The sequence below is a fragment of the Sciurus vulgaris genome (genome assembly GCF_902686455.1).
Source record: "Sciurus vulgaris genome assembly, chromosome: 16".
Classification (NCBI taxonomy): Eukaryota; Metazoa; Chordata; class Mammalia; order Rodentia; family Sciuridae; genus Sciurus; species Sciurus vulgaris.
In genome coordinates this window covers 22978926-23004736 of record NC_136477.1, presented here as the reverse complement: position 1 = coordinate 23004736, position 25811 = coordinate 22978926, and the positions used below count along the sequence as shown (strand labels likewise).

Genomic DNA, 25811 nt, shown 5'->3' with positions numbered 1-25811 from the left:
TGACGTATTTAACAACCAGTATGGCACAGCTACCAGCCAAGCAGAACCAGGGCAGCCAGCGCTGCTGTACCTGTGCTCCTGCCCCGAAGGGCAGCACAGTGAGAGTGCCCGGCAAGCCATCCCAGCTTCCCACTGACTACCCGCATGAAGGTAAGGGGCGGAGTAAACAGTACATATTTTTCCATGAAACTGGAGGAAGACTTAGGAGGACAAGAACAGAAGGGGGGCATGAGCTTCTGCGCAGCCTAAATTACAGTATGTGCCAAAGATACGAAAATGAACGACGACATCCCTGTCCTCAAGGTGCTCACTGTGGCAGAGGAGATGCAAGGCCACTGTTAACACATGATGTGACGCAGCTGTCAGGCAGGAAGGGAATACGTGCTGTGGAGCACTAATGTAGAGAGCACTTGAACGGCGGGGGCTGAGGTGGGCCACAGAGCACTCTACCGTCCAGGTTACGGCGCTGCATGTTCAGTGGGGCCAGCACAACTCATCTGATGACCCCTCCGCTTCGTGCCTTAAGTGCATCCAAAAGGCTCCCGCAAGGAGGAGCACCGTCATGTGGATACAGAAGAGTCTGCTTAAGAAGCTGGAAAACTTGGCAGATATCCAACACCTCAGTCTGAGCTAAGAGCAGGCATCGGGACACACAGAAGGCTGCAGGCAGGTTCAAGTCCCATACCACCAATGGTGACAGGCAGGGGTTCTCAGGCCACAGACCTTACACACAGCTGCCTGCCTTCAGACTCAGGTGGGAGGTGGCCTTATGATCTGGGCTGGTTCCTTGACCTCCTCATCTGTACAATGGGAATAATCACCTCCTTAGGGTGTTGCAAGGACTAAATGAGGTAATGCATGGAAAAGACTCTGATGTAGGCCTCAGCATGCATGAGCTACCCTAATTGTATTTCCATTAGGGTTTTTAAAATTAACAATAAAAGGAAAATAAGAACCAAACCAGCCATACAGCTTTAAATCGATTCCTAAAGGGACTGGACCCCCAATTGCTCTGGGGGTCACACTTGTAGATTTCCAGGTTTGCTCAGTCTCCCCAATGATGTCTTGTCCTTCTGTTAAGATGTATAAATGCATTCTATTGTCATGTACAACTAATCAGAATAAAAAAAAAATTAAATGATGGCTCCATAAATTCAGAAAAAGCTCCTCCAAGCCTGAGCAGTCAGTTTGCAATATAAAATAACCAGAACCACCACCTCCAATAGCTTATGTCCCAGACAGTATACTAAAAACCACATATTTTCTCATTTAATCCTCAAATCAACATTAAAAGACTGACACTACTTCTATTACCCCATTTTACAGAGGCTGGGAGAAATTAAACTTGTCCAAATTCCTCAGTTTATATGGCCTGAAATCAGGATTTGCACATGGATCCCAAGGACTATCTAAAACTGACATCCCAGGTACCACTTGGGACTTTGACTTCTCAGTGCTCCAGGGTAAAAGTAGTGCAGGGTACTCTAACATCATCGTGCTTACCATGCCTGGCCTCTGCATCTTGGGCACCAGATTTAGGATCCAGCTGGCATGAGGAACAAAGAGCTCAGTGGCTTAGCCAGGACATAGTGTAATAGAGCAAGAATTTTTTTTCAAGAAAAAGGAAAACAAGAAATAAAATATTCAAAACATGCTTTAAAAAGCTGCTTAGAAACTGAGGCAGACAGAGGATGTTGCCAACTCACCCCCCATAACCCACTTTATTCAGCTCCCAGAGCAGCTGAATATTATCAGATTCCCAGAGAGTAAGTGAATCCTCCTTTCTAGGACCCATCTGTTCTAAGAGGCCCTGAAGCACAGGGAGGATAATGCCATCACATCTGCAGACACAAGTGCAAGCTGGGCAGCAGGGGTGGGGCTGCTTGCCTGCAGGGACTCGCCATCTGAGCCTGGTTATCCAGCACTGGGTACAGGGTCCACTTCTGGGGAAGCCTGGCCAGACCCAGACTCAGACCCAGACCCAGGCTCAGAAAAGCCCATGTGGGCCTTGACATTTGATAAGAGGTAAAAGCCCAAGGAATTTCTGGCTAGAAGAGGGGCTGCACATGCTTCTTACTAGGATCAGGAGCCAATAGGGAAAGAAAAAGCTGAGGTGGCCATGTGACCTCAAGACTGGGCAGATAGGTTAAGGAGTAGATTGATGCAGGCCTGGTAGGAAAGCAGCCTGGTGGGACCTACATGTATCAGTGGGCTTGGGTTGCCATAATAAAACACCATAGGCTGGGTGGCTTAAACAACGGAAATTTATTTTCTCACGGTGCTGGAGGCTGCAAGTCCAAGATCAAGGTGCTGGCACGGTTGCTTTCTGGTGAGGCTTCTCTTCCTTGCTCTGTGGACAGCTAAGCTATTTTGCCATGACCTCATACCTCTTCTGTGTGTGTGCATGGAAAAAGAAAGAGATATCTCTAGCTGTTTCCCTCTTTCTTCTAAAGATGCCAGTTCGACCACACTGGGGCCCCAGCCTTATGGCCTCCTTAAAGGCCTCATGTCCAAGTACAATAACTTGGGGTTAGGGGTTAAACATATGAATTTTGGGAGGGTAATATTTTATCCTATAATACCCTCTAGATTTTCCCAGAGAAGCCAGAAATCCACTTAAAATATGAAATGTCCTAATTCATAACTTCTAGCAACTATACAAACTGAGTAAAGACAACCTGCAATCCCAAGGACTGGCCTCAGGCCTCAGTGCTGCCCGGTAAAAACAGGTGCATGTCTGTAAGCTCTAGTCTAAAGTAAACCCCCTCCTGCTGGTCTTGCATCCTGCACCTGGTCCCCAGCTGTATGTCTGACAGAAACAGCTGTTCACTGGTCACTCATGCAGGCACAGGGACTAAGGTGAGAGAACTGGTCTGCCAGCACCTGCCAGATGCAGGCTTGCAGAAGACTCAGCAGGGTCCAGTCCAGAAGGGGAGCTGGCATGGTTTTATTAATATTACAGCAATTAGACTTTAATGGGCTTATAATTGCAAATGACAGAATCCTATTTTGTCACTGCAAAGTGGTTTTATCCTAAATGCAGCCTGAGTTGACATGTGCTGAACAACAAAACTTCGGGTTCTGCAGGGATGTGTCTCACACAGTTATTAACAAAGAGCAAACAACTTTAACTCAGGCCTGTCCTCAGGATGGTCTCTCACACCTCCCCCTCTTTCTGTTGGAAGTAGTACATGGAAGAGGTAGAAGTAACAACATGTGTAGCACAGTTAAATATTAATCTGATGCTATTAATAAATTTGCACATGTTTCGGAGATCAGAATTTTTGGCAAAGGTATTTATCCTTTGGCAAAATGTCATCAGCTTGTGAATGGTCCTTGTGAACCTTAACAAGGATAATACCTCCTTGCTTTAGTTTTTTTTTGTTGTTGTTGTTGTTGTTTTCAGTGCTAGGGACAGAACCCAGGGCCTACACATGCTAGGTAAGTGCTCCATCTCCGGCCCTCCTTGCTTTAGATTAAAGAGCAAAGCAAACTCAAAGTTGGGGACAGGAATGCGTCTGGAAAGCCTGCGACTCTGCTGAAGGGTGCTGTCAGTCTTCCTGAGGATAAACCCAGGCTTGTGCAGGAGGCAGGAGGCTCTGCTGAGCTGGAGGTGAGCCCAGCCTCCCTGCTGTGGCCTGGGTCCCTCTCACCAGGGTTCCACTTTGGAATGATGCAGAAACTTCTCGCCACATGTCTGTCATGTCATCTGGCTTTTGCTTAGCACACGGGTCAAATGGAAGCTAAATCTGCCTGTGTTGTTTGTCCTCTCTGGAGTCAGGGGGCAGCACTACTGGTCACACAAAGGGATATAAATGGGAAGAAAAAGAAAAACTGTCACGAGGCTCACCTAGGTGTCACAGAACCCAAGGACCTGGTGCAAGAATTGAAGACATCCACCATAGGAGGCACAGGGCAGTCACAGATTTGAGGAGGTGTATATGATACACAGGGTTCTAACACAAAACTGTCCAGAGAGGCTTCCTGGAGAGCAGGTGGAATGAGCTTTGATCAAGGTTTTGAAGGTGTCTGTTTGGTAATGACTGCTATAAATCTGTCCTTGGCAGGCCCTGCTGTGCCCAGTTCTCCCATCTGCTCAATAAGCCATGATGCCCCCATACCATGGGGTCCTGCTCCACCCTAGACAATGACAGCCAGGCCCAAAGCCATGTGCAGTTCAATGGTAGAACCTGACAGCCCAGGCTGGGAGACAGGCCTGGGCAGGACCATGGACAGCAGGGGATGAAGCTGTCTGGAGTTCATGACCACTCAAAATCCTCTGTAGGGTGAAGCTTTGTTGTGGCCAGGTGACCAGTGGTCCCTGCCAGACAACCAGGAAGCCTGGAGCCCAGGATCAGTGAGTGGAGGAAGGTGACAGGCCTCAGCTTGGGATTTCCCTTGGTCTCACCGCTGGTGTCACCCTTGACTCTTTCCTAACAATGATGATATAGTCGTGGCTAGCATCCCCTGGCCAGGCTTTGGGAGCAGGGTTCTCTGTCTCAAAATGATGATCTTCACCTTTATGGATGGTAAAGCCAAGGCTCAGAGAGGTCAGAAAGCTGCCCAAGTTTACACAAGCAGCAATGAGGAGACTGTAACCCATGCAGGCTGGCTAGAGTGTCTGCAATCTTTTCTTCCCTTTCATTTGAAATAATTTCAAACTTACAAAAAAGTTGCATGTATAGTACCAAAAAAACCCTCCACACTCTTACCCACATTCACCAACTGCTAATTTGACACACTGTTCTATCAGTCTCTCTATATATACAAACTCTCTGAACCATTAAACAATAAGGTAGAGACATCTTACCTCTTTAGCACTTAATGCTTCAGCATTTCTGAAGAACAAGAATATTCTCTTATACAAATTCAGGAAATTAATATTGACATACTATTATTAATCCATGGTCTCTATTTTGTGGTCCAGAATCCAATGGAGGATGAAGCATGGTATCCAGTTATCACGCCTTTCTGGTCTCCTCTAATCTGGGCCAGCTTCTCGGTCCTTCTGTGACTTTTGACCTTGGTGATTTTTAAGTCAGAGACAATTACTTTCTAGTATGTTCCTCAATTTGGGTTTGTCTGATGTTTCCTTATGATCAAGTTCATATTATGCATTTTTGTCAGGAATCAGTCTACCCTCCTAACCATTCAGATGAGCCTGCTCTATGTGAATCTTTCTGGGATACTCACCTTGGGGCAGACAGGATGAGGACAGATCAAGAAGCCTGTGCTGTGTAGGATGCGCAAAGGAACGGGGCGAACTCCCTGGAGAAAGTTAGCCCCCAGACCCACAACTTTCTTCCAGCCTCTGAGGGCTGGGTGGCAAGAGTGAGGCTGCTCCCGAGGGGCGCAGGGCAACCCTTTCTACCTGTGAGGACTCACATGTGCGTGACGGTGACACATGACACAGGCTTCCAGGCATAAGCAGACTGCAGGTTCACTAACGCCCACACCCGGCCCCACTCCAGCACAGCTGTGAGGGCTGCTCCAGAGACTGCAGAGAGCAGCCGCAGGAGGCAGAGCCAGGCATGGCAGGCAGCAGAACTTCTCTTAAAGGGTAGAGCTGTTTGTACAGCAGCAAGCCCCTGCTTGGAAGTGGCCCAGCCAAACAACATCAAACTGCCAGGGCTACTGCACAGTAGAGAGAAGGACTGGACAAGGAGTCCTCCTAAATGAGACTGGCAGTATCTGCATCACCTGGGATATTAGAACTATGAACCTGCTGAAGCAGTCTCTGAGAGTACGTCCTCAGAATCTGTTTTCATCAAACCTCCAGGTGATTCTTATGTGTGTTCAATTTTCACACTGAGGTTTATAAGCCCTCTAGAAAAGTTGTCCCCACCCACACCGTCCCACATGACTAGTATTGCTTGTGGTGTGGGAGCGGCAAAACATGAGTCCAGGATATAATAAATGGACTAAGGGTGGGACTCAGGTCTACAGCAGTCACCAGCAGGAGATGCCTGCACTTGCTGGTCAGCAGAGGGAAGGCAGGTCCCCTGAGAAAGGAGTCCCTGAACAAAGTGAGGCTAGACTGCTTCTCCAGTTCTTTACAATGGTTATTATGCCACCCTTGTGGAAACGCAGGGACCCAGCAACACCCTGGCAACTCCTGATGCCACCTCGGGATGCTGTGGTTCCTAACACAACGCCCACTGCTGAAGGAGTCAGGGGTGTGTTTCCTAACTGGCTGTGTCTAAAACAAACTGCCACAGGGGCCTGTCCTGGTAAGAGTGGGGTCCCCAGCTCGTTCCTGAGGCTTGGCTTGAGGTTGAGTCCCCAAGGTGCAGCAGGGAAGGGGCCCTCTTCTATGTTCTGCAAGATGGAGAAAAGAAACAAACGCTTGGCATAAGACTAGACCAACAGCAGTCCCAAGTGGCAGAGTTAAAGATCTGATTTTAGATGTGGGGCCACTGGGTACATACCACTGAAGATGTGGGAAGCCAGAAAAAATGGAAAGCTTGTTCCCTGTCCAGGGTAGCTAAGGAAAAGAGGTTGTTGGTCTCTGTGGCAGGGGGTGAAGATCAGTTCTACCACCACCTTATTTTACTGAGCACCTACTATGTGCCAGGCACTGTCCTAGGGTCCTATTCCTGTCCTATTTCATTTAAGCCTCACAAAGGTCCTCCAATGCAGGTACTGCTACTTCCCCCCATTTTCTTTTCCTTTCTCTTTAAATTTTAAATTAATTTATTTTGGGGGGTACTAGGGACTAAACCCAGGACCTTGTACATTCTAGGCAAGTGCTTTATCACTGAATTATATCCCCCAGTCCTCTAATTTTTTTTGGTTTAATTTTTTTTTTTATTTTTAGTTGCAGATGGACACAATACCTTTTGATTTTTATGTGGTGCTGAGGATGGAACCCAGTGCCTCACACATGTGAGGTAAGCACTCCACCACTGAGCTACAACCCCAGCCCCTCTATTTTCTCTTGATAGTAGAAAACCGAGGCTTAGTAGGGCTAAATACCTTGCTTAAGGTCTTACAGCTCAAGCAGAGGCACCAGGATTAGGGCCTGCCTCTGACTTCTGGCGTCTAATTCTCCAGAACTGTGTTCATCTGTCATTCTGACTAGAAGGAACAACCGGTGGCAGAGAAGCAGGTCAGACCTCAGAGCAGTAAGCTTTTATTACTCAAGGGCAGAGTAGGTGTGGATGGCTCTGGAAATAGACCCAAAGGCCATACATGGTAGCCTAGCAACCCAAGGCTTCTTGCTGTAATTACTCCCCACCCAGCGAGGCAGCCAGAGTACTGGCTGTGGCAGGTGGCTTAGGGAGCTGTGGCCATTCTCTCGCCCCAAGGAGAGTCTAGGCAACATACTGGGATGATAATTGTCCCAGCTGCTGTGCCTGTGGCACTGTGCTGAGAAGGTTACAGCATCAATACACAATTACAAAACTACCACTTTTTAGAGCTAAAAGAGCCTTTAGAAATGAATTTCTCCAACTTTTTATTTCATAAGAGGTTTCTGAGAGGTAGTGCGAGGTCTCAAAGGCAGCCAGAATGAAAACGATGGCCAGCTGGCTCTCAAGTCCAGGGCTGCTCCTCTCACACCCAATGCTCAAGAGCTGCCTTCCTCTCAAAGTAGAGATCAGCCCAGAGACGAATCATGCAGCTCTGACACTCTTCCCAAGCCTTCAAGGTCTCACCCAGACTGCAGCCTCACCCAGCCCTTGGCCTCTGAAGAGGCCACAGGGCTTGCCTCCTCCTAACATCTCCTCCTCCTAACCTCACCCAGCAGATGCCCTCCTCCAGCATCACCCCTCATCCAACAGCAGGCAGAGGAAACACAGGGGCAGCCAGGCTGCAGGGCTCTGCAAGTGGTGCCAGGAGACCCCGCTGCAACACTGGAGGCTGCCCCAGGTCAGACTGGCTTCAAGAAAGGCAAAAACCTGGGCTGGGGTTCTGGCTCAGTGGTAGAGCACTTGCCTGGCATGTGTGAGGCACTGGGTTCGATTCTCAGCAACACATAAATAAATGAATAAAGTAAAGGTCTATCTACATCTTTAAAAAAAATACTAAAAACAAAAATGGCAAAAACCACAGGTTGAGGAACAGAAGGATTAAATGACACCAGTTCTGGAGTTGGAGATGCCTGGTCCTGAACTCCACACCTGTCACTTAGCTACGGGACAGGCCAATCCTCAAACCCTGCAGACCTCCACTTCCTGCTCTGGAAAACAAACACAATTACACCCACTTCACAGGGAGGTTCTGGTTTTGTGAATTCCAAGAGACAACACAAGTAAATCACTGTGCCTGACAATTATTTTCATAACAGCAATTGTAATACAACAATTATTATTTATTGGCTTACTCTATGCCAAGCACAATGTTAAGTGCTTTACATGGAAGATCTCAATTATTCCCTACTACATACCTAAAGAAGGTGTTACTAATTCTATTTCACATTTTAAAAAGGATGTTCAGGGGCACACAGCTATTAAGTGGTGGTGCTGGGATTTGAACCCAAGTCTGCCTCCAAAGTCCAGGATGACATCTCTGGATTTTGTCTTTCACAACATTATTTCATCCAATATGAAAAGCCCTGGGAATCATGATCAGCAGATCCTAGAGGAGAGTATACCCTCTGATAAGCAAGCTGAGATTGACAAGGCCCCTTGGGGAAAGGGACATTTCTTAATTTGACTTTTCTGGTGAGCTTACTATTCACTAGAACATACCCCCACCCCATCCTTTTTTAAATTTTATCTTGAGACAGGGTCTCACTAAGTTGCAGACACTGGTCTTGAACTTGCCTGTGATCCTCCTGCCTCAGCCTCCTGAGCTGCTGGGATTACAGGTATGAGTCATTGCAACTGGCCTATTATTGCTATTTTCTGAAGCAAGGCTCAAAGCAGGTATTTGCCAACCAGAAGGCCAGTTAGAAACACACTGAAGCTGCTCTGATTTCCCAACACACTGAGGTCACCCGGATGCTCACATGGCCCCAATGACCCAGTCACAAGTACCCTGTCCTTTTCTCTGCTGAGAATCTCCACTCTTCCCTTCTCCCCTTCCCCAGGGACTCAACATTCAGGTTCTGACACGTTGGACTCCCTGAGGATGAGGGGAGGGAATCTATGTTCTTTCCTGGCCCTGCCACCACCTGGGATTCAGATTCCTCATCTGTAATGTGAAAAGATGAATTGGAAGACTTCCAAGATCCATGGCAGCTGGTTCCAGTAAAGACGGACCTGAGTCCCCATCTCGCCTCTAACATTCTATAGTTAGCAAATACGACTGCTGACATTGGCGGTGCACTCCATGTTCCAGATCTGGGACTTGCCCAGCCAATAGTTCATTTAATCCTCACAACAACCTTGTGATGAAGATACTTTCATCCCCATTTTACAGAGAAAGAAACAGGATCAGACAGGATAAAGGAGTTGGTCAAGAGCACACAGCTAGTAAATGAGCCAGAATTTTAATGTCCAGCGCATGTAACAATAATCATTTGGTGAATGATCCCTGGTCTTCCTTGCTCTTAACCACTGAAATCTTATCAAGCTCACCCCATAACGTTTAAGTTCTCTTTTCCCATGCGTGGCCATTTCTCCCGAGTAGGTTCTGAGGGTTGGCTGACAAAGTAAATGGACACTGGTTGCTCACCACCTGCTGCAGGGCTCCGGATGAGGGTCCCATACTTTAGCACTGATGGAATCCTGTCAGTGACTAGACTTACACATGAGTCCGCTGGGTCCCTCCTTCACAGGCGACACCAGCACTGTCAGGCAGGCCACAACAAGCTCTTACCAATGATTTCTCGGTAGGTGTCCTACTGAGCCCCAAGGGGCTTAGGGTCAGCTGCAGGCCTGCCCAGGTATTGCCTTCACAAGGCCACCCCACGCACCTCGCCTGGCTCCACGCCACCCACATTAAATGCGCACCTTCCTTCCCAAAGGGAAAGGGCGTGAGGACCCGCTGCCAGGACCCACCACTAGCTAAGGGCTTAGGCAGGACAGTCCCCAGGCGCTGCCTGGCCTGCCGTCCCCGAGGACCCTCCCCCGCCCCGCCCACCGCCCGCGCCTCCTCCAGCCCGCACACACGTCACTACTCCGTTCTGCAAACTCGCTGGCTCCTGACGGTGTTCCAACGCCTCGCCTTCACCCCGGGGCCTGACAGCGCGGTGAACCCCTTCCGCGGGAGGTCGAGGGGCTGATCCCTCCACTTCAAACCTCAGCCGGGTCGCAGAGTCCGCGCCAGCCCCGAGCGCGCGCCTCACCTGAAGCCCCGGCTGCGCGTCCAGGCGGCCGCTCTGCTGCACGGGCTTTCCCACGCCGCCGCCGCCGCCCATCCAGCTCGAGGCGGCCCAGGCAGTGAACGCGGACTCGGCCTCACAGTCCCGTCAGCCGCCGCCAGCCGGCTCGCAGGTGCCCGCGTGCGCTGGCCAGCCCGGCGCGGGAGCCTGTACGCGTGCGCAGGCGCGGGCTCCTCTGTCCGGGCCTCGGCCAGGACCACCCCTTGTCTTGTGGATTCCTGGGAGTTGTAGTTCGCGTCCGAGGGCTGTCAGCCCTGTCAGCCTGCGCAGTCTGGGGAGTTATAGTTGATGCCCTAAGCTTTCACTTGGCTTACACAATTATGGAAGTTCTGATAATAAATTTAAGAGCAAATTGCACCAATAACCAAATGTCATTTATAAAGGCGAAATGATTAATACCTTGGCATACTTTTAAAAAATGTGCTACAGGGAACTTTAATACAAAAGCGCCATTCCTTTGCAAGTGTTCCAATCCTCCACCCCATCCTATCCCATCTGAGCCGTCCACCTCCTGAAGGCAAATACTCCCTGGTTCTTATGCATGTTGCAACTGGCATTCGCTGCTCTTAGAAAAAGCATATGTCCTCATTGATTTATGAATTTTAGACATCTTGACTTTTTGTTACAATGAATGAGAATTTAAGTCATTTAGAGGTCCACCAACGAGGACCTCTGCCTCCACAGAGTTATATCTGCACATCGAGTCAGGAAAACCTGTCATCAATTTCTAATTATAACTTTATAATTTATATCTTCAAATGATATATGCCCAAGTGTTGAGGCAGTAAATTTATTCAGGGCAATTTGTCAGTAGCCAACCTTTTAAAAACAAGAAGTCAAAAGCCTCTAACCAGGAAATTCTAATTGTGGATGAGTGTAAAAACAGAACAGTGTTGTTTATAATGATAATAAATCAAAAGACTAATAGAGTGAAATCAAGAGCAAGGAAAATTACTAGGGATAAAAGAGATGATTATAAAAATTACGAGGGATAAAAGAGAGATAATTGATTTAAAAAAAAGGGGGCAAGAAGACATCATAAACTAATATGCCAATGCACCTAACACATTCAAAATAAATGAATCAAATACTAGAACTAAAAGTACAAATAAATCTGCAATTATAGTTGAAAACTTTAACATCCTTCTCCCAACAATTGAAAGAACAACTAGACAGAAGGTCAGCAAGAATCTAGAAAAGTTCAACCTGGTCTAATTGATATTTACACAATATTTATTTGAACAACAGAATATACATTCTTTTAAAGTATCCGTGGTGTGTGTATGTAAACTGTATCCTGGGCCATAAAGTTTTAAATAGGCAAGAGAAATGAATAGATATTTTAGCAAAGAGGATCTACAGATGGCAAATAAACACATGTAAAGATGTTCATCACTATCCTTTTAAGGAAGTGCAAATTAAGACCACAGTGGAATATCTCCATACATCTATTAGATCTATACTTAAAAAAAAAAAATGATGCCAGTTCCAAATGCTGATGATTGTGGGGAGAATGGATCTCTCATACATCACTGGTGGGAATAATAGTTTGGTAATTTCTTAAAAAACAAACAAAAAAAAAATGAGCTGAGTGCAGTGGTTTGGGAGGCTGAATCGGGAGGATTGCAAGTTTGAGGCCAGTCTTGACAATTTAGCAAGGCCTTCAGCAACTTAGCAAGACCCTTTCTCAAAATAAAAAGGGCTAGTGATGAAACTCAGTGGTTAAGTACCCCCTGTATTCAATCCCTGCTCTGCCCCACAAAACACCTCCAAAAATACACTTATATATTCATTAATTATACCCCTGGGAATTTATCCAGAAATGGAAACTTGCATTCACACAAAAAACTGGTACACAATTGTTCGTGGCTTCTTTATTTACAACTGCCCAAACTGGAAATAAACTGTGCCTCTATAGGTGACTGGATAAACAAACTGATACTTCCATACCATAGAATATCACTCAGCAATAAAAAGATAACAAAAACAATTGATACATACACCAATTAAGCACTGTGCTAGGTGGAAAAAAGTCATCCTCAAAAGGTTACATAATGCATGGTTCTATTTATGTAGTATTCTTGAAAAAACTATAGGGATAGAGAAAATATTCAGTGGCTGTCAGGGTTTGGGAGGGGGTGTAAGTGGTAGATGTGACAAAATAGGGGTAGCAGGAGGGACATTTTTGTGGTGATAGTTATATCTTGATTATGGTGCTGGTTACACAAATCTACACATGTAATAAAATGACATAACTAGACAAACTTTATACAAGTGTCAAATTCCTGATTTGGTAATGTGCAAAACTTATGTAAGATGGAATCACTGGGGGGAAACTAGACAGAGGTTCTATGAAGCCTTCCTATACTATTTTTGTGACTTCTTATGAATGTATAATTCCTTCAAAATAAAAAATAGGAAAAAAAAAACACTTGGAAGCAATTTGATTCCTCAAATAGAATTGATTACATAAAATTAGGGCCAGTCTAAGAAATCATTAAAAGTATGTTATAAAATAATATTGACTTAATGTTGTGAGACATATTTCAAATTATATGTGATGAAACCATCATGAAGCATTTGATATGGAACTTTAAAAAAAAAAAGTATGTTTATAAATGGAAAAAGCAGGATATCAGCAAGGTATGGAGGACGGATGACCTGGAGTGATGAGATTACACGTGGTTACATTTTCATCTGTATATATTTATCTCTGCAATGAACATGTATTGTTCTGTGACTTTAAGATATAAAATGTTTTTAGTTTTTAAAAGCTCCTATGTTGACTTTATAATTCTCCACAAGAAAGCCAGTCATGGCCAGCTGATGGCATGGAAACTGGCATGGACTGGGTTCTGGCCAAAGCCCAGCCTCCTGGTTAGGATCCCTAAGAATAGGGCCTGCAGGTGCCCTAAGGCCCATTTTGCAGATGATGACAAGTTTTACGAGTCCATCATGTTTTAAAAACTATTCTGGCTCTGGAGCATCAGGTAGGGCTTTATTTGCTGGTATGAAACTTTAAAAGACTGGATGAAACTAAGACTTCCCTTTATGTTAGATATCAAAGGAGCCCTGGCTTTTTAAGGTCTGCCCCAATACTTACAGGAAATCGGTATCATTGCAACACTAAGCTGGGTTTGATATTCCTAAGGCTGAACCCTCTCCTTTTCTCCACTGTCAGATTCCTTTCTGTTTTGCTGTGTGGTGGCTCCTAAAGCCACATCTCTAGCCCTGAGTTCTAGATTCCCATTTCAATCCAAGTTGGCTGAGGGCACATACCTCCACCTGGTTGGCCTGCTAGCATCTCACGGTCTACATGCTGTTAATGGTGAAGATTAGGGTGGTTTTTAAATATGTCTGTAAATCATTTTCCTATCCTTCTTTCAAAACATTTAGTTACCTTTCCCTTGACTGTGGGCATAACTTAGTGACTAGTTTCTAATGACTAGACTCATCAGAAGTGCAGCTATGTGACTTCTGAAACTAGGTCATAAAAAACGACTCTCTCCTCCCTCCTCATTACCTTTGGAACACGCATGGGAAGGACTTATTTGACTATGTTCATTTGCTAGAGCTTATGTACCAAAACACCACAGACTGGGTGGCTTAGACAACAGAAACTCATTTTCTCACTTCTAGAGTCCAGAAGTCCAAGATCAAGGTGTTGGTTTCTTCTGAGGTCACTCTCTGCACCTTATAGATGGCTGCCTTCTCATCATGTCCCTACATGGCCTTTTCTCTGAGCACATCCTCGGTGTCCTAGTCTTCTTCTGAGGCCACCAGTCAGATTGGATTAGGGCTTACCCCTTACATGAACCTAACCACCTTATTTTAATTTAATTACCACTTAAAGACCTCATCTTCACATATAGTCACATTCTGAGGTACTGGGGTTTAGGGCTTCCGCGTGTGAATTTGGTGGGGGACACCATTCAGTCTATAATGGTACAACAGGCCCCCAGCTCTCCACCCATGTCAACTACTAGACATGTGAGTGAGCCCTCAGAGGATTCCAGCCCCAGCTATCAAGTATCCCTCGATCCCCAAGACATCATAAAGCAAAGGTAAGCTAGTGCTGTGGTGCCTTATCTGATTTTCTGACCTACAGAAACTGTTTATCAATAAATTATTTGTTATTTTCAAGTCATTGAGTTTTAGAACACGGCTCTGTAGCATTAGTTAATATCACCCTCCTCTTATATGAGTTATTCGTTGTTGCAGAACACATCACCCCAAGATTTAGTGGCATAAAACAACAATTCATTCCATCTCAGTTTCTTTGGGGTAGGAATCAACTGGCTCTACTCAGGGTCTCTCATGAAGTTGCAGTCAGATGTTAGCTGAGGTGACCGTCATCTAAATGTCTGGCTGAGATTGAAGGACCAACTTCCAACAGGGCAAGCTTAAAAGGTTAGAAGGGCTGTACCCTAGGCTGCTGGAGTGTATGCAGGACGAGACAGTTTGTTTCCTCCAAAGTAACTGATCTAAGATACCAAGGTCTATGCTAGACCTTTTGTGATTTAGCTTGAGAAGCCTCAGAGCTTCATACAGGTCACTTCTGGGGTTCTCCACTGGTCACATGGGCCAGCACTGCATTGTGGGAGGGGACTGTGCAAGGCCATGAATACCCAGAGACAAGGATCTTAGTGACCTTCTTGGAGGCTCCTACAACAATGTTAATGATAGACACCACCTGCTCAGTACCCATTCTGTGCTTGACTTGATACAGAAATGATCCCATTTATCTTCACCACAACCTTATGCAGCCGATGATTTTCATCCCCAGTTTACAGATGAGAAAATGAGGCTCAGAGTTATTAAATATCTTGCCCAAGGCCTCATCCTAGCAAATGGAGGAGCACAGAAGGAGTTCAGCTTGGTGAGACTCCATACTAGCCTCTCCAGCCTGCATTCTCTCCCTTTCCATCTTCCCACTGCCAATTTTCACCTCTGTATCCCATTTCCTTCCCATCTCCCAGGTGTATGGATCCCTGCAAGGACCGACATCCCCCTACCCCTCTTCCAAGCTTGTTTCTACTGTTCTGGTTCAGGGTGGGCCTATGCATATTAACTATTTCAAAAATCATAAGACAAAAAAGAACTTTTCTCTTAAATGAATGTCTACTGTAACTCTACACAGTTTGAAACCCATCTATTTAGATCTTTCAAAGGAAGCCTCAGACTTAAGGCAAAGGGAGAATAAAGAAGGCAGATAATCTCAATGGAATCTATGCCCAAATCAGAAAAATGGGATAGCTGGATTGAGAGAAGAAGCAGATCTGGATCCCTCCTCCTTCCATCGGTCCCAGGTTGATTTCTCCAGAGATGGCCCTAGAATGAGGATTTGAAGGACTTTAATAATTCTTTTTAAAATAGGATCATTTCTTTGGAGAAAATGTAAGTTTTGCAAGTCTCCCTCTTGCATGTTTGTAATTCAAGGTTCTAATTTGGCCAATTTGCTGGTGGTGTCGTGATGGGCAGTTCTGTTGTCATTGGGCTTACCAAGCCCAGTGGCCAAGGGCACACTCCACTTTTTCTCCCATGGTGGGCACTCACTGCCCTGCAGGAGCAGGAGATGGAATCAGGGCTTTGTCAAGGTCTCTGCTGTGCAATAAATAAATAAATGTGACCTGGGGGAAGGATGATTATGACAACTTAACTGATGGGATGCCTTTAATAAACTCTAAGTTATGGAGGAAGAGGCGTGCCATTTCCTTAATTCCTAATCACCCCCAACTTTCATCTCCTCACCCCCAACAGGGCCCCTTTGCTCCTTTTGCTTCTGTTAATGGCTGACATTTGAACTGTCCAGCCCACATGGGCCTGTGGACAATTTTATTCCACACAGGAGAAGGAAGGGAAGACACCCCACTTTTGGTAAATGCCCAAGATAACATTGGAAAGAAGTGCAGTTGGTACACACACCCGAGGACCCCAGGAACTGGCCACACCACACCTACAAGATGGTCTTGGGTCACTTGTTTGTCTCTGGGGACTTTTTTTTTTAAGAGATGTAACTATCCCCTGAATTTGGCTACTTCTGAATTCTCCAACTCGGTGACTTCACTTTCCCCAGCCCCATATCTTAAATTTCTTGGATAGTTCCACTGGACATTTAATGGTCAAAAGTAGGGTCATTGGAATGCCTAATATTGGCAAAGGTATGTGGGGAAAGACATTCTCATTTTCTACTGGTGAGAATATAAACCGGTGTGAAACAGGTAGGGACTGCTTTGGGCTCTTAACAACTGAGTCCTGCCTGAAAAATGGGTTAGAATAATCAGGTCTTTATTTATAAGAAAGAGCCCAGAACTGTTTGAAGGTTCAAGAACCCAGACTTATTTGGCTTTCCTGCTTCCCTATGCTAGTATACAGCTTCCGTCCTTGAAGTCATGACACGGGAAGCTGTAGCTCTGCCATCACAACAGGGATCCACACAGGAAGTGGAGGAAGGGCTGGAAGCAAAGGAGCTCACTTAACACTTCTGCCTATATCTTATCTGTCATCCCTACCTGCAAGGGCAGCCCAATCTTTTGGTTACCAAAGGAGAATGGATTTGGGGTAGATGACTAGTGCTCTTTCCCATGAAGTGCCATCTTTTTGGAGGAAAAGTCAGAAATGTAAAAATTTAAATGCATTTAATCTTGACCCAGAAATCCCACTGCTAAGAATGTATCCTGGAGATATGTTCTCACAGACGTGGATGCACTTGCATGCTGCCCACATTTTCAGTAAGTCTAAGACCCAGCACATGGCAGGCTCTGACCCACTGGACAGTCGGCACCTCTTCCTAGAAGGAGGTGGGTAGAGAGATGAAGTGCAGAGGTAGAGGCCCCTGCTCTGAGTCAAAGCCTGACAGGAGGGAAAGAAACATCAGTGTGTCCCCAAAGCATCCACTCAGCAGGAAGGCAGAGGGCAGGCAGGTCATCTCATGATTGCAGGGGGCTGCTGCAGGGTCAAGGGTGAACCCTGAAACTTGGGCCTGTGTGCCGGGGCCCTGCGTGCCAGGGCCCTGCCTGATCAGCTGCAAAGACACAGCATGAGTGGCTCAGAGCAAACGGCTCTCTGGGCCCCTGGTGATGCCCTTCACTAACTGCTCCTTCTAACTGAGACCCTGGGAGGGAAGTCTTGGGAATTCATGTGGGAACAGCTCCATCTGTGGGAAGGAATGAGGCCTGAGTCAGTTGGTGACTACACTTTCTTTCTCCAAATTTCTCTGGATTCATTAGAGTTTTGGAAAAGGAGAACCCAGAGTTGTGATATTGTAGGGATGGGGCAAGTGACTGTTTTTACAGCTCTGACTGTGTGAATAGCCACAGTGGAGTGGAGATCTTTCATTCGAGAGTCTTCCTGGTGAAGCATTGTCAGTTTGTCCTGTGCATTATGCCAGTAGCCGGGAACATGTGTGCAAGCATAACTGTCCCCTCCTGCCTCCTCCCCTCTCCCCATGAGATTCTCAAAGGTCTCAGCAGGCAGCGGGGCAGTATTGTCAACTACCTGAAACATTTTTCCTATCTACCTTACGTTCAAGCAGCACCTACCTTATTGGAGAATAAAAGAAATGGAGAAAAGAAATGGAGGCTGAAGTGAAGGAGAGTAAGAGAGACAGATCACCTGAGACCCTGAATCAGTCTAAACCCTGGGCTTTGTAGAAATGCATGCCAATCATTTCTCTCCCCTTTATTCTTGATCCGATTTAACTAAGGTTTCGGCCTTGGCTAGGGGTGAGTCAAACTGATAAAGATAGGGAATTGAGAAAGAAAGGACAGAAAAATTCTTTCTCTTTTCCATCCTTCAGTTCTCAAGTCTGCCTTGGAAAGCTTGTAGGGGAAAAGAACACACCAAAGGTAAGACTGGGGCCACAGTGCTGGCGGCCTCCACAAGAACCAGGAGGCTGCTGAAACCCGAGGGAAGCTGAGAGCGGAGATGGAGAGTTGCTCAGAGTGCACAGCATGGGCTCGGGGAAGCCAGCTCCAAGAGATTGCTCAAACCTCAAGGTCGATGAGGAGAGCCAGGGACCCCCAGATGGGGACTGATCGGCACCCGAACTGTCCTCTGTTCATACGCTGCTCACATGTTCTTTCCTGGTGCTTCAATTAGTCTTTTTAGCCCAAATGGTGGTGCCCTATGAGTGGGGTTGTTGAACAACACTGGAGTTCAGGTTTGAAGTCAGACCTGACCATGAAGGCTGAGTGACAATGTGAACTTTCTAAGCTTCAGAATTTTTGCTCAGAAAATGGATGTAATGACATTGCAGTCATGATGGCCCAGGTGTCACCTGGGAGCTTCTTGCTCCCTTGAGAATAAGGAAAAATTACCCGACCTGTCCCTGATCCTAGAGTCTCACATCCTGGCTGTTCACAAGGCCACCCCAGGACTTCAGTGAACTTGTGTCCCCAGGGTTGCTGTAACAAATGAGTTCAGGCTAGAAGCTTTGTCGCTTCACTAGTTTCCAACAAAACTCCTCACTTACATAAAGAATTTGTGAGAGGAACAGAACAATAGAGTTTGCTAGAGAACAGACATTAAGACTCAGGAGGTGCCACTCAGCACATCCAAACAGCATCCAGATTAGACACTCTTGGTCTGCAGCCAGGAACGAGGCTCTTCTGTTGCCTCTTCCTTCCCTCCAAGCCCTGTGTGCCCCATCTGCCTTCCCCACTCTCCTCTTTTCCCCTTCTCCCCACCCCCTGCAACCCCCAGCTCTTGGTTTCTTCAAAACAGCAATTCCTGCTTTTTGCCTTATGTGGAACAGCCACTTTTTGCCTCTGAGACCCCAATAATAACTACACCCAGACCCATGAGACCCTGCGTCAGAAGGGTCCTTAGTTGCAGACAACACAATCCACGCTGACTGGCTTAAGCATTACAGGGGTGATTGAGGGATATTAAATGACTCACAGCTTTGTTGGGATGAAGAAGGGTCAGAGTGGACTGGACTTCTAGGAATAATTCCTATAACCACAATGTCCAGAAAACTACCACGGGGACGGCTGCCACACTAGTCCCAGGATCTCTGCTGCCATTTCCCCATACCACCTCACGGAGTTCCCTTCCTTCTTCAAGTTATAGGGCACGTCTGCCTGGGAGAGCCTGGGTCTCAGGTGGACCCTTAGCTGCAGGGAGATGGAATTTGTAGCTCTCCATGTCTGAGAGTGGAGGGGCGGCAGACAGCAGCTGGAGTGAGAGGGGAGCAAACCAGACTGCGGTGAGTTTTTAAAAGGTAGCCCTCTTCATAGGAGGAATTCTATCACCAGATTTTAAGGGTTTTTTTTTTTTTTCTCCCTCTATCTTTCTATATGGCAGCGTACAAATCAAATAAGTCTGTGAAGTTATTGGCACATGATGAGTGTTCAGTGCCTATTAATTAGAGCGAGGTTCCTCTCCAGTTTGGAGAGGATTTCCAAACCAAGTTACTTGAAGAGAAGGAAGAGAGAAGAGAAAGGAAGGGAATAAAGGGAACAGGAGTTGATGTTTTAGGATTGTCCTCCCTGTGCCTCCTTTCAATTCTCTCCAAATGTCTTTTCATTCTGCTGTAATGGCCAGCTTCACTCAGCATCAACTCAGCCTGATGAAACTGCAGAACGAGTCTGTCGTTCTGTCTTTAGTCCTTGACTTAGTGTCTTGGTATCTTCTCCATCAGCCTTCACAGATTTTTGGTTCATTGTCCAGAGGCACCATGAGTGGTGAACACATTATACCCAGGCAAAACCTCTGAGATGAGGCAAGATGGACAATGCCCATTCCTTGGATGGCACCCCGAAGAGCCAGGAGATCCTCGTGAGTGCTCAGTTTCTAAGTTTCCCACCAGAACTGCATTTTCTCTACAAACCACCTGAGCGGTCTGCTGAGCATCATAGCAAATCAAGAAGTCTGCAGATCAGGATGGCGCCTAGTTAGTGGAGGCCCAGCGGTGTGCCAAGGTGATTTCTACTTGATGCCCTGTGGACACCACGCCCACTGCTGGAAACCTCCCACCGAATGAAGAGGGAGGCTGGGGTCTCCTCTTCCACGTGAGCTCCACCGTTCCTCGACAATTGCTTCCTATAGTATTCTATCATTTGGAGTATTTATCAATTTTTTGGGGGGGCTCTGCATTGCACATTTTCAGACCACATGGCCTCAGAAAAGACATCTGGGCTGTTACATCCATCAAAAAGAAGGTTGAAGGCTCGCTGGCTTTGCTTCTTTTATTTTTTGAAAAATTCTTCTAGTCTGATTCGATCTACTTGGTTCACAGCCAAGCTGGAGGGGGCAATCATCTGACAGACATTCTAAATGATTCTGGGGGCGGGGGGGTGCAGGAACCTTCTGTTTGCCCTACGCTAATCAGATTGCCATCACTACACCCCACTTAGCTCAGAGGAGAAATTGCCAGCCCTTGGCTTGACTTTGGGGGGTGGGGACTAGGCTCTTTAATTTGCTCTGTCCTATATTTTGTTCTTCTGTCAAGTACTTGATTCTGGATTGTGAAAGAGACATTTTGTAAAAGCAAAAATAGTAATAAGGCTGATTTGCCAATGTGACCTAAAGAGCATATGATCTCACCGGTGCATTAAGATTCACCCATTCAGTAAAGGGAAATTGTTCCCGAAGATGAGGGAGGAGAATTCTTAACAGACCAAAGACAGCTTGTTAGAGCAGAAAAGTCATTCCTTCCCTGGGGCAGGGAAGGAAATCCTACACGAGCTGTTCATTTCCCCACACTTCCCTGAAGCTTTGCACCTAGGTCTCCCTGCATGTTCCTCTCCCAATTTCAGGATTTCAAAGCCCAATTAGCTTGCTAGATACTGCATGAATCCAGATCTTTCCCACCTATAGGCAGCGCTCTGCCCTCTGACTTCCATTTGGTGTGCTGTTCCTTTTAAGTTGGGTTTATTTGAGAGGTGGTACCAGGAAGCTCTGACCCGGGAAGAGAGAAGTGAGACAGGAAGGGAAGGAAACTGGTGCAGGTGAGTGACACCATCACTGGGTGAACTGGCCGGGTGCCAGTGGGGACGCTGGAGGCTGCGTAGATCATCCCTCAGAAGCATTCTACCCAGTGAACCAGGAGTAGCAGGAGCTGTTTCCAGGAGCATAAGCACCTCTTTCTGCCCCACGCCTGCTGACTGAACATTTCAGAGGCAACCTCAGGTGGAGAACCCCAGGTACCTGCCTTAGGAAGCCTTGGGCATGCGGAGGGCCAAGGGGATGGGGTCAGAAACCCACAGCATCTGCTGTATGTCTCCTCAGTTTCCCATGAATGCATCACTTTGAATGAATCCCTGTGATGGATACTGTAGCTACAAAAGAGAATGAGATAGACACTCTCTGGGATCTTCTGGCACTTAGCATGTAGGAGGGAAGATCGATTTATTCACATAAGCACATGAGTATATAATGAAATCAGTGACAACCAGAACTGAGCGCTTTGGGAGAGAATGGCAGGAAATCATAGTCTAGTTTGAGGAAATGGAAGGATTCTTTGAAAAAGACATGGCAGTTAAACCAGTAGAGGCAGAAGGGATATGGAAAGTGCATTTCAGGCAGCAGATACAGTATGTGCAAATGCCCTGAGGCACCAGGGACCACAGTGATGAAGCTGGAGATGATCAGGGAGCAAGTGGGGAGGGTTGGGTTTAAATGAGAATAAAGAAGTAAGCATGGGACAGAGTGCAAAGAGCCATGTAAGTGGCGCTCAAGTTTTTGGGCTCTATTCTTAAAGCAATGGAAGTTGTTAAAGGGTGTTAAGCTAGAAACTCATGATTCAATTTTACCCCTCCAATTTTGTATTGTGGTGAGTTACACATAACAAAGTTTACCATCTCAATAATTGGTAAGTTCAGTGGTATTAAGTACATTCATAATGTGCAACCATCACCTCATCCTTCTCCAGTGAAATTCTGTACCTGTTAGACACTAATTTCCCACCATGCCCCACTTCCCCAAGTCACTGGCAACCAGTCTTCTACTTTCTGTCTCTGACTATTCTGACTCATAGAAATGGACATACAGTATCTGTCTTTTGTGATTGATTTATTTCACTTAGCACAATGTCCTCAAGGTTCAATGTGATGAGATTTTGAGTTTTAAAAGACAGATGTCTAGGCCGGGTGTGGTGGCGCATGCCTATAATCCCAGTGACTTGGGAGGATGAGGCAAGAAGATCGTGAGTTCAAAGCCAGCCTCAGCAACTGAGCAAGGTACTTAGCAACTTAGCAAGACCCTGTCTCTAAATAAAATACAAAAGGGGGCTGGGGATGTGACTTCAGTGATTAAGTGCCCCTGGGTTCAATCCCCAGTACCCCCCTCAAAAAAAAAATGCATTTCTATATGATAGGGTAAATCAGCATAGAAAAGAGCAATGTGAGCAGAAAGGTGTAGATGGTCATGTTTGGAACTCAGGAAGAGTCTGAGCTGGAGAGATGCCCTTGGATGCCCTTGGTGCTGATCAGTCATGAGATGCCCTCACTACACTCTTGTTGAACATTTCAGGTGTGTGCACCTTATTTTCCCACCTAGGCTGTAAGCTCTGTGGGCTCAGGGTCTTCCACTTGTCCCACTATCTATGTCACATGCCCCGCATTCTAGTTGCTTTAGCAGAAGCAGCCTGACTGGAATTTGCAGAAGAAAAGACTGGCTTTAATTCTAGACCACCATGGACTAATTGCAAGAACTTGGGCAAGTTACTTGCTGTAACCTGGCAACAATAATAATAGAACCTGAACCTACTGCACAGATGACCGGGGTGGGGGGGCACTTAATATGATAACACAAACTTTGTGCTTAGAAATGTTCTGGTTAAAAAGGAAGTGGGCAATAGAGATTGGTTATAAATTTGTCAGGGCTAAGTCTCAATTTTCTCCTCTGTAAAATGTATAAAATGAAACTTTCCTTTCAGCCATTGCTACACCACAAACCAACCCAAAATTCAGGGGCTTAAAATTTGAGTCATTTATTTTTATCCTGATTCATGTGTCTGTGTCAGCAGGGGCTGCTCCTTTGATCCCTGCAGGTGCTTGTGTGTCCCTAGGTGCAGTGCAGTTGGTGGCTCTGCCTCACCCTCTGCTCCCTCTCCTGGGACCAGCAGGCTGGGGGTGGCATCACCTTTTCTTGGACATGGCAAACTGCAAGAGCACAGGTCCCCGAAGACTTTCACACACCTCTGCTCACATCAGGTCAGCTAGCAATTCCACCGGCCAAAGAAAGTCACGTGGCCGAGTGCAGGCGGAAGGCCCAGGGTGCCATGATCATAGCAGCTAGAGAAAGTCTCCCTCCCCACACTAATCAAAGTCTCTATACACGCAGGAACCTGGAAATGGGAAAATAATCCCTGTGCTCTCCCAGAGGCAGTGTGGACGGATGTTGTACCACACAGGCAGCAACCACCCAGACTCAGATTCCCAGGGGACCCAGGCTGCTGTGACGCAGATGGCTGCATCTCTGCTGATGGATGGCAACTGTGACAGAGTCCCTTCCTGAAGGGCTCATGCTACTCACTCAGGAAGTGGAAGTTTGGAAATAAGGGGTGTTTAGAAAAGGCTTTTGTTTTTCTTATTGAAGCAATAATAGTGTGTTTTTCATTGTGGACAAAAGTAAAACTGTGATTGAGACCTCCCTTCATCTCACCCTCTGGAGTCCTGCAGGCAGCTTTCTGATCTATCTCCCCCAGGAAGTTTCCTCCCTGTGGGCGCATCACACGCAAAGTGAGGTCACACTGTGCACCTTCTCTTGTAATCTGTCTTTTCCACTTTTCAAGAGGTAGCTGTGTGGGCAAGAGGGTCTGCGGGGGTGACGGCAGTTCTCATGGGAATCACAGGTAGGTGGGAGTGGGGGTGTTGACTCACCTGTGCGGTCAAAACCATTGTACTTCAAAAGCCTTAGCAATGAACATGGACTTTTTAAAATTACAATTTTCTATTTTTAATAAGCCCATACTTTTCTTTGTTGCTATGGGTGCATGTTTTCACTTTGTTCATGATGAGTGTATTCTATTGCATGGAGGTGAGTCTAATTATACCAGTGAAATGAGCTAATTGCTCACTCTTGGGGATCATAGAGAAATTATTTATTTTACATTGGTTAAAGGAACCTTGACAATGATTTGGTCTAATCCCCTTAGTCCATGGGTCAGAGAATTGAAGTCCAAGATAAAGTGACAAAACTGGACGTGGGTCATAAACCTAGCAAATGACACACCTTAGGACCCCAGGAAAGCTTTGCTCGTTTTCCAAATGCTTCTGACTCGTGGGAAGACGTGAGAATGCTGTAGCATTGGGGTGAGAAAGGGCCTTGGCTGATCATCCTGTTCAGATTCACCTTAGCTGTAACCTTGCCTTTGTAGAAACCCCACAGCCAATTGGAAACTCTGGCCATGTGGGCCAAGGGCAGCAAGGAGCCCTGGCATACCATGGACCCAGAAGGGGCAAGGCTGGAGGAAGAGGGAGCAGGGCGGTGGAGAGTCATGCCCAGGAGAGTGTGTTGAGGCTGAAGCTGGAGAAGCCAGTGACCAGGAGCTTGTGATCACTGAACAGAGGAGGCGAGGTGCCAGGCAAGGCCGGGACAAGGTATGGAAGGAGGGGAGGAAATGCCTCTCTACAGCAGTGGTTCTCCGTGGGTTCCCTCTGCCTAGGAGCCTTGTCCCTGCCTGGGAACCTGGACTCCTCCCAGAGCCACTGAGTCAGACACTCTGGTAAACAGCAGCCTGTTTTTCTAACAAGCCAATGGAGTGATTCTGTCGTGATGCAAGTTTGAGAAGCACTGGTCCAGGGCCACGTTCCCCACTCAGGACCACATTATAAAATATTCATAATCTGGGGCTCACCCCCAAATAGTCTGACTTCACTGGTCAGGGGTGGGATCACAGCTATCATTTCTACTTCCAAATCTCACAGGTGATTCCAATGTGCTGCCAGGCATGAGACCCACGGAGGGGGAGGAATGGGCAGGGCTGGATGGGTCCCCTCTGGGTTCTATGGGTTAACTGGTAACTTCATCAGAGACAGAGGTGGGTGGGCGGGAGGGGTTGTGTTGCTCATCAGAGGCTCTTGCCTGAGGTCCCCTGTCTTTCCTAGGATCTCTCTCCTCCAGTCTCCCCTCTACAGTATGGAAGACTATTTCAAAGGGGATCATTTCTCTTTACAACCAGGAGAATAAATAACAGTGATTTCCAAATGTCTTATCTTCCTCATATCTCTTGCACACCTCTCCCTGGCTCATTACCTTCCACTTCCTTCCAGCCAGGTGGGTTTTCCTTTGACTTAAACCTCTGGGGTTATGGGTACCACAGGAAGAGAACAAGAGGTAATCAGGACACGAGTGTGTGAGGAGCGATTTCCTACCAGGCAAACACAGCTCTGAATGAATGATAGTCACATAAAGTGTATATATTATCCATGTAAGTTATGGATTGTAACTTACAGTGGGATTTGGTCTACAACAATGCAAAAGATCACACAGTTTTCATCAAGGTAGAAAATATCAGCTGAGGGAAACTTGGACTCTGGTGTGGCTGAGTGTCAAGGATGTGGCACGCCACCAGTTCTGGGCTGGTGCTTGCTACACT

The 25811-nt window shown here is 46.6% G+C and overlaps 1 protein-coding gene across 1 annotated transcript in view; it reads right to left on the bottom strand.

Annotated features, from left to right (window-relative positions):
- The window catches only part of POMGNT2 (protein O-linked mannose N-acetylglucosaminyltransferase 2 (beta 1,4-)), a 34553-nt gene extending 24128 nt beyond the window's left edge, over positions 1 to 10425 (bottom strand). Inside the window, exon 1 of the mRNA XM_079115862.1 lies at positions 10232 to 10425. The gene's annotated coding sequence lies outside the window, so the exon portion shown is untranslated. The remainder of the gene's footprint in view (positions 1 to 10231) is intronic.
- Between the last annotated feature and the right edge of the window lie 15386 nt (positions 10426 to 25811).